This window comes from Gossypium arboreum, chromosome 6, assembly GCF_025698485.1.
Source record: "Gossypium arboreum isolate Shixiya-1 chromosome 6, ASM2569848v2, whole genome shotgun sequence".
Taxonomy (NCBI): Eukaryota; Viridiplantae; Streptophyta; class Magnoliopsida; order Malvales; family Malvaceae; genus Gossypium; species Gossypium arboreum.
The window spans coordinates 33034515-33052671 of record NC_069075.1 but is presented as its reverse complement, the minus strand read 5'-3'; positions in this window follow the sequence as shown (position 1 = coordinate 33052671).

The following is an 18157-nucleotide window of genomic DNA, read 5'->3' as shown; positions in this document are numbered from 1 at the left end:
TGTTTGTTATGCCTTGTGTAATGGGCTTTGCAGACCTTACTGCGTACCTCGTAACTTGACCGTGCATCGATAGAGAGCTAAACATATGCGAACCTAGGTTAGTTCGCGAACCCCAAGTTAACGAATCTTGGAAACGGATAGCTCCGCTAAGACTATGTGATCTTCACTTGTTGGTTCAGAGTAATTGATTGATAGTCACCCTAACATGTCTCATCCTAAGATATCACATCACCGTCACTATTAAGGGTATCAAATCAAACTTCCATGTCAACAATCTTAGGACACGTAGGTAAGTTTATCTCTTACTATAAAAAAATCATGCAAAGGGCTCACGTAATTCTTATCCTTTTGAATCTCTAGACTCTCTCCCAAAAGAATACAGACCTCTTCCCAATTGTCATCCTTCTCTCCCTTCTCTTTCCTTCATCTTCTTCCCTTATTCACTTCACTCATTAACAATATTCAATTTTCCTTTTTTATGTTTTCATACGGATAAAGACATCTTGAACAAATTGTAAATTGATAATATGGAAAAAGATTTTGTTTTTAATCGGTGCTCAATGGAAATTGGAAGGTGCATGTATGGAGAATTAGGTCGAAGATATAAATAGCTAAATAAAATCATACATATATGCATATATTAGATTGTACCAACGTTTTAGATTTGTTTTTATTTCAACAAAATGAAATAAAAAAAAAACTCAGACAATATCTAATGTAACTATAGCTCTCAATTAGGTTCCTTCTACGTAAAAAGGAATGGTCTACATACATTGAACCTACTGAATTCCGTAACAATAAACATCAACATCTTGGAAATCCTTTCAAGGAAAATGATACACAGATATAACGTGGTGCTGTCCCAAATCCAAACCCTAAAGTAGGTTGTGTCTGTTCACATGCAAGCCGCTCCTTCCGACTCTAATTTGAGGCCTTCGGCTGAATGTGGCAAGGAAAAGTCAAAACGAAAGAAAAAAAAGAGAGAGATGAGGGGTTAGATTTGTCCTCATTCATTTTCATCCCAAAAATAGTTTGGTTGGCAAATATTCTGGTCTAAATCTTTTATATTTTGTCAAAAAAAAAAAACTTACAAAGGGTTTCTTATTTTTAATCTAATAAAATATTATGTCAACCATTTATACATAAGTTAACTGAAAATCATGTTATATAGATAACAAAATTAATAAAAATGAAAATTGAATTAATATTAAATTTTAATATATACAAATACATCAAATTAAATTCGATATATAACATTGCAAATTATATTAAATCATGCCCTGTTTTATATTATTTATGTCAAAGATGCTAACGGGTAAGTTCCATAAGTTTCGGCGAGTTAGAAGTCCACGTGACATGAGGTTGGACATTGTAAAGTTCAAACAAGTCAAAAAGTCTGTATATGCCAAGGAAATTCAGGGGAAGATGTAAAGCTAGTAGTGCCATGCACAATAGTTAACAAGCTTTATCTTGGAATTTACTATTCCAAATCTGGACTGCCATGCTCTCAAGTTTCAATTCCAGTCAACTTTGATTACTTTAAGGGCTCCATTAGCATTCATCCAAAAAGAAACAAAAAAGGGATTAAATTAAGTGATGATAAAGAAAAAAAACTGTTTTAAGAATGTCCAAGTGACATGAAAATTTTTAGGAGAAAGTTCATTTTTTTTAAATTTTAAAAATATTTTTAATCGAGGTTAAAATAATTTTAACTCCACCACCTTAGCTCTACTGATCCAGCTCTGCCATCAACACTATTTCCTGAACTTGATGAACACATAAGGTAACAATCTTTGGCAGTTAGATAACTTTGACAAAATAGTCGCCACTTATCACTTGCATATCCTGCAACTTAAATGATGTTCACTATATAAACTCTCCCCATCTCAAAGAGGGGCGTGCTCACTTATCTCTTGCCCTATTCTCTTTCTATCATCTTACATAATCCTCTTATTTCTATCAACTCTCTAACTTTTACCATCCATTGGCACAATAGGTTCTCTATCCAAGTAAGATGAACCGTCTTTAATCTTCACCACACCACTTCTTTATATAAAAAATGGAATAATTTAATTGTATCTATTATTTGAAAATCTTTTTATACAACCTTTAAACTACTCCTAACTTCTCCAAATTTCTTAATGGTTAAGCATGTTAAAATCTACTATCTCTAAATTATGGACTTTGTGTTGCTGTAATAATACGATATTATTAGAAAGCTGATTAAGTTTACAAAAGTTAATTTGCTTCATTCATTTAGTATTGCATTTACAATAAAGTGCAACTTTGAACTTAAAATTGTGTCAACAATAATAATAAATGAGTTTTTAGTTAGGCCTCGTGTACTATTGATTCTTTTTTAACAAAAATAGAATATTGAACTAACAGGAAATGATGGGAGTCAAAGACATAGCCATACTATCTATCCTTAGTTGGTGACTGGCTAAATTGAGAGCCCTATGGAAAATTTGGATGCCAATCTGGAAGAGCTTCATCAAACCAACCAATGAGTGAGCGGAAAAATTCACTTCCCTTGGGATTTGTTTGAAAACAACATTCTAATCTCGACGACATTACTCCTTGATCCTAAGAACTAAGTCTCTATGTATATTACCTCTTGCATCACCATTGATCCCTTTGATAGCAAGTGCACAATTAGTTTCAACGACAACATCCCTCTATTGAGCATCCCATGCCATAGTAAGACCATCATTGATTGCCCAGTGTTCCGCATGCTCCACACTACAGCTACTAATATTTCTACCTATCCCTCTTATCCAATTTCCAAACTCATCTTTTGCCATCGTTGTCGAAGTTGCTAAATTTGAACTTGGATTACGGGCACCATCAGTGTTCAATTCAATAGAGCTTGACGGGGGTGGAATCCACTTACAACACCTCTTGTGTCCATCGGTGTTTCCAGCGAGTTTTCCAGAAGAAGTCTTGAGAGCTTTTGCCCAACTCCAAGAGGAGATAAGGATGTGATCTATGTTGAACGAGACATTTTGGAAGACACACAAACATCTATATTTCCAAATCTTCCAGCAGAGAATACCGAACGGAGAGCTCCAATCAGACTCCTGAAAAATTGAAATGAACTCATTCCACATGTTAACCATTAACTAGTCCTTTAGTGATAGAGAGAAAAATCTATGCAAACATCTCAACAACAAGACCTTTTTCCAAACATTTCTAATTGTACAACAATCCCTTAAGGAAGGATCAATTCATTCACACAACTGCAAAGCTTACAAGAAGAATTATCTGGCATACCTCTTTTACATCGTTTCTCATTAGTTAATAAACGTTCCTTGAAAACCAACTAAAGGAAATGCCTATCATGTTGAGGCCCTAGAAAACACCATACGAGTTAAACTCTCTTTTTGAGGAATTAAGCCATCCTTTCTAAGAAACTTATAGGTAAATTTGACTGAAAAGCTTCCATTAGAAGACCATTATGATATCATAGTATCGGATCCAACACGGTGGTTTAAAACTAAAATACCTGCAATGTTGGAGAGAATATTAACATCTAAGAAACTTCTTAGATACTGCTAGTCCCAGTCACCATTCGCCGGCACCATCTCTGTAAGAGAAATGGACTCATCAATTAGTGAAACATTATGGGAATAATTAATTAGATGACCAAACTGAACGACCCAATTATCTGCAACACCCCTAACCCGTATCCGTCGTCAGAATAAGGTTACAGAGCATTACCAAAGTTTTCAAATCAAGCGAACATAAATTTTAAACTTATCAAGTCAAGTCAAATCAATAATCACATTAAAACCAATTCATAACATACATAATATCCCCTATTCAAGCCCTTGAGGCCCTAAAAACACGTTAGAAACAAGTCGGGACTAAATCAAAAATTCAAAAAAACATTAGAAAAAGATGAAAATTTTCAATACTGCAGGGGTCACACGGCCGTGTAGGCATTCGAAATAGGGACACACGGCCGTGTCTCAGCCCATGTTCGTACCCGTGTAACTCACTAACTTGGGTTACATGGCCAAACCACACGCCCGTATGCCTGGTCGTATACCCTTCAAAATAACCCCACACGCCCGTGTGCCAGGCCATGTGCTAGGCTGTGTAACAACCTAACTTATAACCCTTCAAAACCTACAGGGGACACACGATCGTGTCACCTGGCCATGTGTCATACACGGTTGAGAACATGCTTGTACTCTACATGTGTGGACAAAAATAGACCATTTTACAAGTCATTTTTCTCACCCAAACTAGTATGTACATATAACCAAAATGCATATATGCACATGCCTTAATAAGGCACCAAAATCAAGCATAAACAAGTCATATACATATAGTATAACATCATACAACCAATATGCCCTTAGGCACCTCAAATAACAATATATAAACATGGTTAAACATGTATTTAAATTGGCCAAAATGACTAACTAACTTTCAACTAAACTTGCATCAATTCAAACCATTGAATTTACTTACCAAAGCCTATCAAATGGTACAAAATATGCCATTCATTCATTAACATCAATAGAAATTTATATACCTTTAATAACAAGATACCAAACCACAACAACTTATAAGGCTTCTATAATATACATATTTATCTATCACAAATCAAACATGTTAAGCCAAACATTGACCATAATAAGGTTAATATTTACATGCCATAAACTAAGCTTATATCAACATTAAAATGCTAAGTCACAAGCCAAACGAAATGGCTATTCCAACAACCAAAACACAAGGCCAACATTAGCCAAAATACCTATACATGCCATTACAACTAAAATTAAACATTAGTAAGTATCGAAACAGCAGATAGATAGTGTGATAGATCTCCGAAGACTTTCCAACCCAAACGAGCTTTCGACAACTACAAAACACGAAAAAAATTAACACAAAGTAAGCATGTCATTCTTAGTAAGTTTGTAACAAATACAGTCTAATCTTGCCAATACAATATACAACAACAAAGCATGTAAACTTAATTCAGCATGAGAATTACTAATTCAAAAACTTATATAAGTGCATTCGTACTCTTAACTTTCACAAGGTACACATTACTTACCTTCCATCAAACTAATGTAATTTACATTGAATGCTCTTACCAAATTTCACATGAGATAATAATACGATGGTTGGCCCATCCCTTTTTGTATTCGATAACCAAAGTTATCCTTTTTCATAGTTCGATAGTCGAAGCTATCCCTTTTCATAATTTGATGGTCGTCACCATCCCTTTTCATTAGTCGATGGTTGTCACCATCCCTTTTCATAATTGATAGCCGAAGCTATCCCTTTTCATAGATCGATGATCGTCGTTACGTCGTTGAATTTTCCTGCCAACACACAATTTAATAATATGCAATAATAACATTTAAATCATAATTGAAAATACTATATAGATGTACGAACTTATCTCGACGATAAACGTAGGAAATGAACTCGACTAGTCCGAAGCTTTTTCTTTGCCTCGATCTAGAACGGTATGTGGTTTATCTTGACCTAAATGAATAAATTCAGCTTAATTCAATAATCATTCTATTCAATTTAACCCAAATTCACATTTTAGTAAAATTACAATTTTTCCCTTATACTTTTGATTTCTTTTCAATTTTGTTCTTAGCTCATAAAATGAAAATTCATGCAATTCATACTTGGCCCACTATAGCCGAATTCCATATAGGTCCCTAGAAAGTCCTATATTTCATTTATTTCACAAATTCACCATGTATAATTTCTATTTTTTTCAATTTAACCCTTATTTGACAATTTCATCAAAAAATCACTTAACAAAAGTTGTTTATCTGTCAACAACTAATCATTTTCTACCATAAAACATCAAAAAAACATAATATCATTCATGGAAAAATCCTAACCTTTTAAAATTTTTCCAAATTAGTCCCCAAGCTAGCTAGATTAAGTTACAACGACTCCAAAAATATAAAAATCATTAAAAACAGATGAAAATTGCTTTCATGCACAAGGTATCCTACTGGAACCTTCAAAGCACCAAAAATGGTGTTTTCTTTCCCAAAAATCAGTGAAACAAAGAGAGAAAGATGATACCAAAATTTTTTTGTTTTGTTTTACTTGATTTATTTATTTATTTACTTTTTTAACCTTTTAATTAACCTTTAAAAAACACTTGTATAATGTCCATAAATGTCCACTCAAATTAAAAGTGGTCTATTTACTATCCAAGTGTTCAAACATTTAAGTTTCATAGCTATTTAGTGCTTTTAGCCTATAGAACTCTACTTTTGCACCTTTTTGCAATTTAATCCTTTTTATTAAATTAAACATGCAAACAATAACATTTTTTAATGAAATTTTTATACGGTGATACTAACATGTTCTAGACATTATAATAAAATAAAATATTTTGAAGTCGGATTGGTGGTTTCAAAACCACTATTCTAATTTCACTGAAAACAGACTATTACATTATCAATCCAAAATTTTATACGATTACCATCACACATTGACCAGCCAGCACATTGACGCACAAGAGGCCAAACCTTTGCAAGCGATCTCCAAAGAAAAGAGTACCGATTCCTCAAAATCTCTAATGGGAAATCATCAACTATCTTATATTTAGCTCGTAGGAAACAAACCAATAAGGCTTGTTTATTGGAAAGGAAATTAAAACCCAATTTGAGAAGAAAAGAATTGTTTTGATCCGTAAGGATTTTGAGACCAAGACCTCGATTAGAAAGTGTTTGACAATAGTCAAACACTTTAACTAAAGATGGCTTCTGACTAACCAGGGATCTCCCCCAAATGAACCCCCATGTAATCTTTTCAACCTCTTTGCAGATAGCAATAGGGATATTAACAGGCTGCATGAAATAATTTAACAAAATTGACCTTGCCAAAGTGACTCGACTAGCCATTGAGAGCAGCTTGGCATCCTTGCTATCCAATTTCCTTCGAACCTTCTCAACAGTAAACTTGAAAGTATTTATTGTAACTAGTCGATGAAACAACAACATACCCAAATAGAATCCCAAATCATCCATCATACTGAACCCCAATATACTACAAATTTCAGCAAATAAGTTGGGATTGGTGTTTTTTGAGAAAAAAATATTTGTTTTTGGCCCGTTTACTTTATGCCCCGAAGTAGCTCCAAAGAGACTGAGAATATCCCGGATCTTAATAGCCCGATCTACGCCTCTGCAAATAAAAAGGTATCGTCAATGAAGAACATATGTGACATCGACGGTCCATTTTTGCCAAGAGAGAAAGGTTTCCACTTTTTATCAACAACCTCTTTATGAATAAGTTGCCCCAATCTTTCGATACCAAAAAAAAAAAAGAAAAAAGAAAAAAAGAAGAAGGTACGGAGAAAGGGGACATCCTTGTCAAATACCTCTCATTGGACAGAATATATCAAAGGAATTACCATTCCATATAATCTGTATAGACATAGTAGAAACTAAATAAAAATGTACTATCATTCTTGGTTCAACATTTAAAGCTTTTTTTCATACAAACATTTAAAGTCAAATCTTACTTTTTTAAATAAAAACAATGTTTAGTAAGTAGGGTTGTTACTAATCGAGTTTGAATAAATGGATTTTTATTTATGTTCGTTCGTTTGTTTTTTAAGTTTATCTGTGTTTGTTTCGTGTTTGTTAATAATTTTAAAATGTAAATTCATGTTTGTTTATTTAAAGTAATGTGTGTTCATATTTTTCGTTTAAGTTAAACGAATAATGTTCATGAATAACTATCTAATAAACATATATATATGTATTATTTTTAAATATAAAACAATCAATTATAAATATTAATAAGTATATCACAAATAAAAAATAAGCACGTAAACCATAATAATTTCATTAATACATACTAATGGAACAATAAGTGAACTTCAAATAATTTATTAAACAAATTTTAAATGAACATAAATAAATTTGTTCACGAACATATATGAATTGAATAAACTTTGTTTGTATTCAATTTATTTAATAAATGAGCCTCAAAATTGTATTCATATTCCTTTATTTAACTTAATAAACAAATATAAATTAACAAACATCAAACTATTTATGAACCGTTTATCAAGAACTTTATTTGTTCACAACCATATCAATGAGTTAAACAAATTTAGGTTTTCTATTAAAATTATGGTCTGGAAAATTAAATATGAAGAACCAATAAAATTGAGTTTTGACATTTAGAAAACCCAGCTTTATTAAAAAGTTCACTTAAAAAGAAAATTATAATATTTTCACAATATTAACCCTTAAATCAAAATAAGTTTTGAAGTAATAGATTTATATATCTCATCACATAAAATAATTAACAATTTTTTACACTAATTCTTTTAAAGCTACAACTTACTTTTTAAATTCCATTTCGTTTTTGTTCCTTTCATTTGGTTAATTTTTAATTTAAAAGTAAAAGTAATAATTTCATTAAAAAGTAGTAATGTTTTTTATCAAATTAATGATAATTAACAAACCTACTAAGAAAATATGAATTTCATTAATTTAGTTAATTAAATTTATGAAAGTTCATTGATTTACTTTCTACATGTTTAGTTGAAACTCTCCTTAGTTATCTTCTCCTTTTCCATTAATGTTTCGAAGACTCGCTCCTATTGCAGAGTTACTAGCACCTTAATATCATACCTTAGCCCATCCTCAAATTGAACACTCTTATCATTGTCCATCACTACAAAACTATGAACATACCTGCTCAGTCTCAGGAATTTGGCTTCATACTAAGTCACATATCTCTCGCCTTGAGTCAGCCAAATGAACTTAAGCTTATGGGTATAAATTAATCTCACCCTTACATACTATTTCTGGAGCGCTCTGAAAGAAAGCCCAAGTCACTCACAACCGATTGATACCACTGGTATGCCTCATCGCGAAGTAAAGATATTGTACTTTTTAGTTTCTACTCCAGGGTGCAATCTAGATCATTCATAATCCCTTGGTGGCCTCCAACCAATACTCAGCCACTTCGGAGTAATCCTAGTGACACCCCTAAATAGTTCCACCCCATTAGACAGGAGTCATTCAGTTACTGAACCTCGACTAATAGATCTAGTTTGAGCCCCAACGACCCTTTGTAGTATCTTTAACATAGCTTGGGACAATACGTCGCCCTTTACATTCTGAATCTAGGATTCAGTCTCTGCAGTAGGTATCTCTACCATCTTACTTGTCTCTAAATTAGGCATGCTGCCCATAAATGATGGATCAACTTGAGCCACTCTACGGCACCCACCACGCCCTCGAAGACCATGTCCACGAGTTCCTTGTGTACTCATTATGCTTAATTATCTACAATTGAGAGTTTTATGCATTAGCTTAGGTTTATTATTAGAAACCCTAAGTCTATAGTTTTATCAGTAGGTTTATTAGAAGTTTTTACAGAGTTGTCGCAGTTTTTAGTTAAAGTAAAGTAATTCTAACACTACAGTGTTTACTAGGTTATCAAGTATAGCTAAAGCAAAAGTACTTACAGAATCGATGCCGGAGACTCAGATTCAATTTTTATAAACCCATTTATCATAATTAATAAAAATACAAGTTATTTAAAGCACGTTTCATATAAATTTTGAACCCAAAAATCACTGCCCAAGTTTTGAACTAGTTCTAATACCACCAAATGTAACACCCTATACCTGGCCTAGATGTTATAACTAAATCGTGAAGAATTATGTTATCCTATTTAAAACCCAGAAATTGAAAATGAAATCACATATAAAATGGTGTTAACCTCAATAATTCATCTTCTAGTTCATGAAAAATATTCTCGTTAAAACCATTTATTTTATTACAGAAAAGTATTTTTGTGAACATCTCATTTTATAGCAAAATTTTCTAAGTTGAGTTATTTTGAAAACTGTGACTTGATTTATTAAACCGATAATTTTGCTTGTAACAGCCTGATTTTTGGCTTTGTCGGGACAATAGTTTTGGGACCACAAATCCAATGGTCGAGAAATTATTTTTAATATTATTTTGGTGTTATAGCATGATTATGTGGGTACATGAAAATTTTGGTGAATTAATTTTAGTGTTTGTGAGCTTAATTGATAAAAAAGACTAAATCGCATAAAGGGCAAAAGTTTTGTTTTGCTAGCTAAATGTGTTAAATAGCTAGAGAACCATAAATAGGGGTCTTTAAAGAGCAAATAGACCTTTAAGAAAGGCTTGGCCAACCATAGAGACAAAGAGATGAAAATTTTCAATGGTTAGGTGATGAAAATTTTCAATGGTTAGGTGAGTTTGGTGACTTATTTTGACTAGTAATATAATAAAATAAAGAAAAAAAAGGTAACATCTTTCATCTTTCTCCTTCACCACCGAAAATACCAGCAAATAGGGGGTTTTGAAGGCTAAAAAAATCAGAAACTTATATCCCTTACAGGTAAGTGATCTTGATGGCTTTTCTTTATGATTTTTGTACTTTTGGGACCCTTGTAGCATAGGCTAGCTAATGAGGGGACTATTTTGCAAAATGGTTAAAAGTCTAGGGTTTTTCATGAGAGTATTTATTTTTTTAGCTGAAACTTTATGGAAGAAAATGAGTCATGGTTGTAAAATAAATAACTTTTGTGAAAGGATTTTCATGAAAACACCTAATATTGACTATTTTGTAAAGTTTGTTAAATGGATGAGAATTGTGTGAAATAATTAGAATTTTGAGTTGCTACAAGAGTAATAAAGGTTGGGCTAGGCTTGGTTAATGAGGAAATTTGATAAAAATAATTTTACGAGCCTAGGAGCAAAATCGTAATTTTTGTGAAAGTCTAGGGTAAAATAGTCGTTTTACCAAAGTATTAATTGTGGAATGCTTAAATTAATGTGATGATTAAATGATTAATTTTTTTTTATTTTAGATTAAGAAAATCAAGATTCGAGCTTAAATCGAAAAAGTACATGGTTTAAGACAAAAAGAGAATAGTCAGCCGTTTTTGCATTTGAGGTAAGTCCGTGTGACTAAATAAGCATGTTATCCACGTTATTGTTAATATAATTGAAATCTATCTTGCTATGATTGTATTGAATTATATGTTGATGATATTGAGTGTGAGAAAGTGATGCCAAATGATAATAACATTTAAGTGATGATTGAAGACATTGGAATTTTGATAGAATATGATATTCCATTGAAACGAGTAAGATGTGCGTAAATATTACAACTTAATCGTTATTATGCATTTAATGATTGATTTTGCATAAAATGTTTGAATGTGGCTATGAGTAATGTATGATGAGATTAATACGGGAAACTCCTAGTTGAACCATAGGAATTGATCGGATATTCATGCCATGATGCTAGGGAGATATGAGAGCTAGTGTAAGACCATGTTTGGGACATGGCATCGACCTCGAGATGTGAGAGCTAGTGTAAGACCATGTTTGGGACATGGCATCAGCTTGATATGTGTCAGTGTAACACCATGTCTGGGACATGGCATCGGCCTCAATATACAAGAGTTAGTGTAAGACCATGTCTGGGACATGGCATTGACTTCAATGTGTGAGCCACTGTAAGACCATGTCCGGGACATGGCATCGGCACCTTACCCTATGCTTGAGGCTTAATGAATATCCTGTAGTATTCCAAATGGCTCAACGGGAAATTTACGGTTTATGTCAAAATAAGAGAGGTTATGACCATGCTGTGAGTGGTACAGGTACTTACATGAAATTCATGAAATGCGTGCTCAATTTATGTTTGATTAGTAAGGAATGAAAATGAGTAAGCTATGTTTATGATCATGTTCAAAGGGTACAGATATGTACTAAAAGTTCACGAGTGATGAGCTTGATGTATATTGGACTTTTGGTAAGAATGTAAATGAGTAAGTCATACATATTAGAATGATTTTGTGACGACCTTGTAAATATTAGGTCGGTACCTATGGTGTATAATTATATGGTAAATTTGATGAATGATTATGTGTGAGGCTTTTAGGTCAAATTAAATTGGGACATGATATGTTTATCCCTTCACTTTGTGGCCCAGTGAATATGAAAAGAGAAATTGATTGGCATAAAAGCCTATTTAAAGATAATTACAAAGGGTAAAATTAGCATTGAAATAGTTTTGGACAGCAGCAGCAGTTCGACTTTGAAAATCCACCAAAAATGGTGAAAATTGAATTAGAGGCTACATAAAATATGAAATTAAATCTTATTTAGCCTAGTTTCATATAGAAGAAACGGTGTAAACAAAAGAAGTTTGTATTATGAGATATTTGAATTGTTGTGAGACAGACTCAGAATGATTTCAAAATCCCCTGTTTGAATTTGGTAAAATAATTAAAAAATTGTACAAAAATATTTATGGATTATAATTTCTATGGTTAGAATCCTTAACGAGTCTATTTTCAAAAGAAACAAAAGGGAACATCATCTGAATCCCTTATGAGAAGATAATTAATTTTTACTGAAGAGGGATCAGAACTGTCAGACAGCGAAACAGAGGTAACTTTAAAGAATAAACTGTACTTATTGGCTAGACCAAAAATTCTAAAAATTTTATGGTAAGAAGATACGTGAGTCTAGTAGATCTAAATTTGGAGTTCCGTAGCTATAGATATAAATAATTTAATGACTGCGACTAGAGAAAATAACTTGACTTGATCATAAGCAAAAGTGCAAATATTGTTGTGTTACCTTAAGAAGCAAGTTGATAAATTGCTTATTAATTTCATACGGTCTTACTAAGCTATAAAGCTTACTCTCTTCCTTTCGTTTTCTTTAGTGTTGACAGGTTAGCTTGGGGTTGGAGATCGTCGGAGGCAGCACCACACTATCAAACCATCCCCTTTGGAATATTAATATGTATATGATAAGAGCCTTCAAGTGAGTGGCATGTATAGGGACTTGGTTTTTTTTATGATATGTATTAACATGACTAACCAAATGTATTGGCCTATATTGAGTTATTTGTATATGGCCATGAAGGGTGGCTCATATTGATTTTGGTTTGTGAACCTATCTATCTATGCTATGTTCTAATGCTTGTGATGTGATTATGCTTGTTGGCCATATATGGTTGGTGTTATGAAATATGTGCATGATGAATGTTTTATGACCAATTTAAACGGTCATGGCCATGAGTTAAATGTGTAATATGGAAATAAAGGTGTGAAGGATTAAGGGCAACATAAAGGCTTGGAAAATAGCATAAGTGTTGGCCACTTGTGCTGAGACACAGCTGTGTGTATCTATCGTGTGGGGGACACAGCCTTAGCACACAGGCGCGTGGCTTGGCCGTGTGGTTCAATTTATTCGCTGACGTCATAAAGAGAGAGTTACATGGCCTGAGGACACGGGCGTGTCAAAGACACACAGGCGTGCCCTTGTGTCCACACAGGCATGTAACCTTGTTTCATGTGAAAATTTTTTTTAGTGTAAAGAATTCGTAATTTCTCGGTTTAGTCCCAAACCACCCCGGATGTATGTCTTGGGCCTCATAAACCCATATAAGGGACATTATGAATATGAATGAATGTTTTTAATTTGAACAAAATTTTTTTATGGCCCGATTTTACATAGTTGTGTACGTTTAAGTCCGGTAATGCCTCCTGTCCCGGCCTTGGACGCGGGTAAAGGGTGTTACATTGCTGGTAGAAATAACATAATTACTATACCTAATAAAGTAGTGTTAAAAATGAAAAATAAATTCCAAAAACAAAACACAATCCAAAAATGTCTAACATTCTAAACTTAACAAAAAGCCTTTAGTTTAATCATTTGAAACCAGAAACCATTTCTGAGTTCACGCGCACCATCTGATCTTAGGTTTGCTGATTACCTAAGAAGAAACAAACATAAGGGTGAGCTAACAAGATCAGTGTATAACTCAACCCAAAAAAAAATTAGTTACATAAAAAAATATAGATATGCATACTATTTCAATTCAGATACAGAATTAGAAGCACTTTCGTATACAGAACAGACAATACAACAAAACAGGCCTATCGTGAAACTTTTTTTTATTTTAAGATGATGCAAAAAAGGTTGGCATAGGTCATCCCGATGTTTTCCTTAACGCTTTCGAAACCGTCATCTATAGTGCAATTGGCATAGGCTCTGCGACACTTTTGAAAAAGTGTCAGCATAATTCAACATAAACTAACCTTTATTGAAGGGTTGGCAAAAACCTAGTCAAGGTTGACATTTAAAAAAGGTTGGGATAAACTTGTCTAAGACATCCATAAAAAGGTTGGGATAAACCTTGTCTAAGGCAACCTTTAAAAAAGATTGGGATAGATCCGTCTAAGGAATCCTTAAAAAGGTTGGGTTAGACTTTATGTAAGGCAACCTTTAAAAAAGCTTGGGATAGACTTGTCTAAGGAAATCTTAAAAAGGTTGAGATAGACCCGTTTAAGGCAACTTTAAAAATTTTGGGATAAACCCATCTAAGGTATCCTTAAAAAATTTGGGATAGACATGTCTAAGGTAAATTTTTTTCTATTTTTTATTTTAATAGTAATATATTTTCATAATCAATTACAGTGAATAATCATAGAAATTGTGCTTGAAATATAACTAAAATATAAAATAAAATTAAAATTAAAATAAAGGTTAAATATTCACTACAAAAATCGATCCAAAAATCAAAATACTCTAACACATGACTTTAGCTAAAGAAGCCATAGACATTGTAAAAAGAATTTACAAAAAAGAAAAAAGAAAAAAATAATTGTTGTAACAACCCGTTTTCGATAAAATCGGAACAATAGTTTCCGGACCACAAATCTGATTCTGGAAGGAAATTTTATTTTAATATTATTTTATGGTGTATAGTATGATGGAAATGTTATATGAAAATTTCGTAAAGAAAATTTACCAGTTACATGTCTAATTTGATAAAGGACCAAATTGCACAAAGTGCAAATGTTGAGTTCTAATTGCTAGAGGGATTAAATAACTATAAAAATTTAAAATGGAGGTCATTATATGGTAAATATACCAATTAAAAATGCTTAGTGGTTAAGGATGATGATTCATCCATGGAAAATAAAATAAAAAAAAGGATGAAATTGGAAAGAGAAATAATAAAAGATGATAAATGATAAAAAAATAAAATATCATCATTTTATCATCACTTTTCCCAAATAAAACATGGAAACCCTAGCTAAGAAAACTAAGCTTAAGCAAGTTATTTTGGCTTAATTGGGTAAGTATTCAAGTCTCGTTTTCAGTAATTTTGATGTTTTCGAGATAGTAATAACTTAATTTAGCTATCTCAGGGACTAATTTGTAAATTTATCAAAGTACCAAGGTTTTGCCATGGATGAGTATCTAAAATTTTGAAATTTATGGTAGAAAATGAAAGGTTATTGAAAGATAAAAACAACTTTTGCAAAGTGAAATTTGATTAAATTATGATTTCGGGACTAAATTGTAAAGATGTGAAATCTATGGAAATTTTTGAATTTTATGAAATACTTGGGCTGTAAATGTTACATGTAAAATTTTGGCTAGGTTGGAATAAGGATTAAATTGCATGAATTTCATTTTCCGAGCCTAAGGACGAAATCGTCATTAATTAAAAGTTTAGGGGATGTGAATTGAATTGAATTGAGTACAAATTGTATTAAATTGACATTAAATTTACTCGTATAGGTCTGGATAGACCAAATTTGGAGTTAGAGAGAGGAAAAGAGAAAGGGTCGGATTAGTAGATTTTCGTACACAAACATTTATTGAAGTAAGTTCGTGTAACTTAATTGTATAATTATATGTTTGGATTGAATAATGTGTATGTGAACTATGAAATTGTTACGTATATGAAAATAATCATATATCTGACAATGCCCAACAAATATTAAGTCTCGATTGAATAAACGATACCAGATTTCCTGAATTGGTTGTTGTTCGGCATACGTTATGGATACACCTTAGCTCGAAAGAGTGTCCTGATATTTTCCCTATTGAGCTTCCCGTTATATGGATCTTGCGAGCTTCCTTTTAATAGCTCTTTGAAGCATCCCAATCGGTTGTGATCCTACATGTGTTGTGGACACACTTTAGCTCTTATGAGCATCCTGATGTATGGCTCTTCGTGAGCTTCCCGTTAGGCTCTTTGTGAGTTTCTCAATATTGCTCACTTGAACTTCCCAATATATGGTTATCTAGAGCTCCCGTTACATGGATCTTTGTGAGCTTCCTGGTAGGCTCTTCCTGAGCTTCCTGATTTAAAGTTCTTTGTGAACTTCCTGATTATGGCTCTGTGTGAGATTCCCATTATATAGCCCGAATATGCTTCCCATTACATGGCTCATATGAGTTTCCTATTACATGGGTCGAAAGAGGATTTCCCGATTATGTACTTTAAAGAGCACTCATAAATATGATTTGATGGATTTCTGATTTGTACACTTCGAGTGTACTACCTATGTATCCATCGATGTTTTCAATGATTCAAAGTGCAAAATCCTGACATGAGAAAATATGAACATGAAATGAATTAATATACGTATCTACCTGAAATACATGAAAATGATGATACATGATATATGGAAGCACAATATGATAATATATGAACATGGAATTTGTTTGATAATATGTTCATCTATGATTATAGATTTATATACCTTGAGTGTATTATCATGTGACATTGATATTTCAAACGATTTAATGAGTAAAGTTCCGACATGAAATAATTTGAACTCGAGACCAACTATTATGATAATGTACTTGAAATACAAGGATATGATTTGTATATGTTATATAAATATATGAAGTTGAATGTATATGTGCATGGAAATCTAATTATAGTTGAGCCCATACATGTTTCTTGATATTTATATGAAATATATGACTAACAAGGGTGATGAGGATGTGTGTTAGGGCTTGTGATCAAGTTGATTGAATGTTCCTTGTATGTTTATATTGAATTTAAATGAGTGGTAAGTTAATTACCATGTTATATGAACTTACTAAGCATTATATGCTTACTATGTTTTATTTTCCCCTCCTCTATAGTAATTTGGAAGCTCGTTGGATTGGAAGCTTGCTGGAGATCACTCACACTATCCATCGGCTCATTTTGGTATATATGGTAAATCAATTATGGTTATAATGACATATATAGGTTAATTAGCTAATATTGGCATGTAAATGTTTTGGTTATATCTAGCCATTGGAATGACTTGTGATGAACATGTTTTGATATGTATAAATAAGGCTATGACATGTTTGGTGTGTGCTTAAATGGTTGATTTATAGAAATCATGTTGACATATTGATGATTAATTTTAGCATATTTGGTAAAATATGCATATAGGTGAAGTTGATAAGTTAAGTAAGTTTGTATATTTGGTTACATGATGGTAAAGTGTTCATCTGAGGTGCTTAAGAGCACATTGTTGTATGTGATGATATGTCATGCATGAGACTCGGTTTTGACTTGAATTAATTATTTTAAAATGGATTGTGAATATGTTAAAATATTGGTGTAGGAGGAAGACAAAATGGGTGAGAAATGTGGCTTGAAATATAGCCTATTTTTTCCATACGAGCGTGTATATCAGCCATGTGTGACACATGGCCTAGCACATGGGCATGTAACCTGGCCATGTGTCCCCTACATCTTTAAAATGTCAAAACAGAAAATGAAGACTAATTAAGGCTTTAACTAGAAATGAATCAAGTATAGTTTTATTTAAATGAATATATTCTTCCATTACTAACCCATCATTATTTCTAATAATCACCTATGTACTCCATTCTTTAGACCAAAAAGGATAAATAAATCTTAATGGAAAAACAATTTTATATAATATTATATGAACAGAAAATAAAGGTCCATTATTTTAATAATCAAACCAATAGTCTAATTAGTCATACCATTGATTCATGATTCAACCGATGGTCCAAAAATAATTAAATAAATAATTAAAATTTCATAAAATTAATTAAACAATTAGTTTTTTTGTCTTGATTTTTTGTTTTTTACTAGTTCCAAATAGTTTGCTTAAAGGCTAGTTAACTCTTCTATCAGAAAACAAACCAGAACAAGTTTATTGAAGTCAAAAATTAATTAGTTCCAATCTAATCCTTCTATAGGATTATGTATCCTATATATGGCAATTAATTCATCTCACTTTCAAATTCTTTTATCAAAAAACTAGAGATGATGAAACATATAGCACAAAATAAGAAGT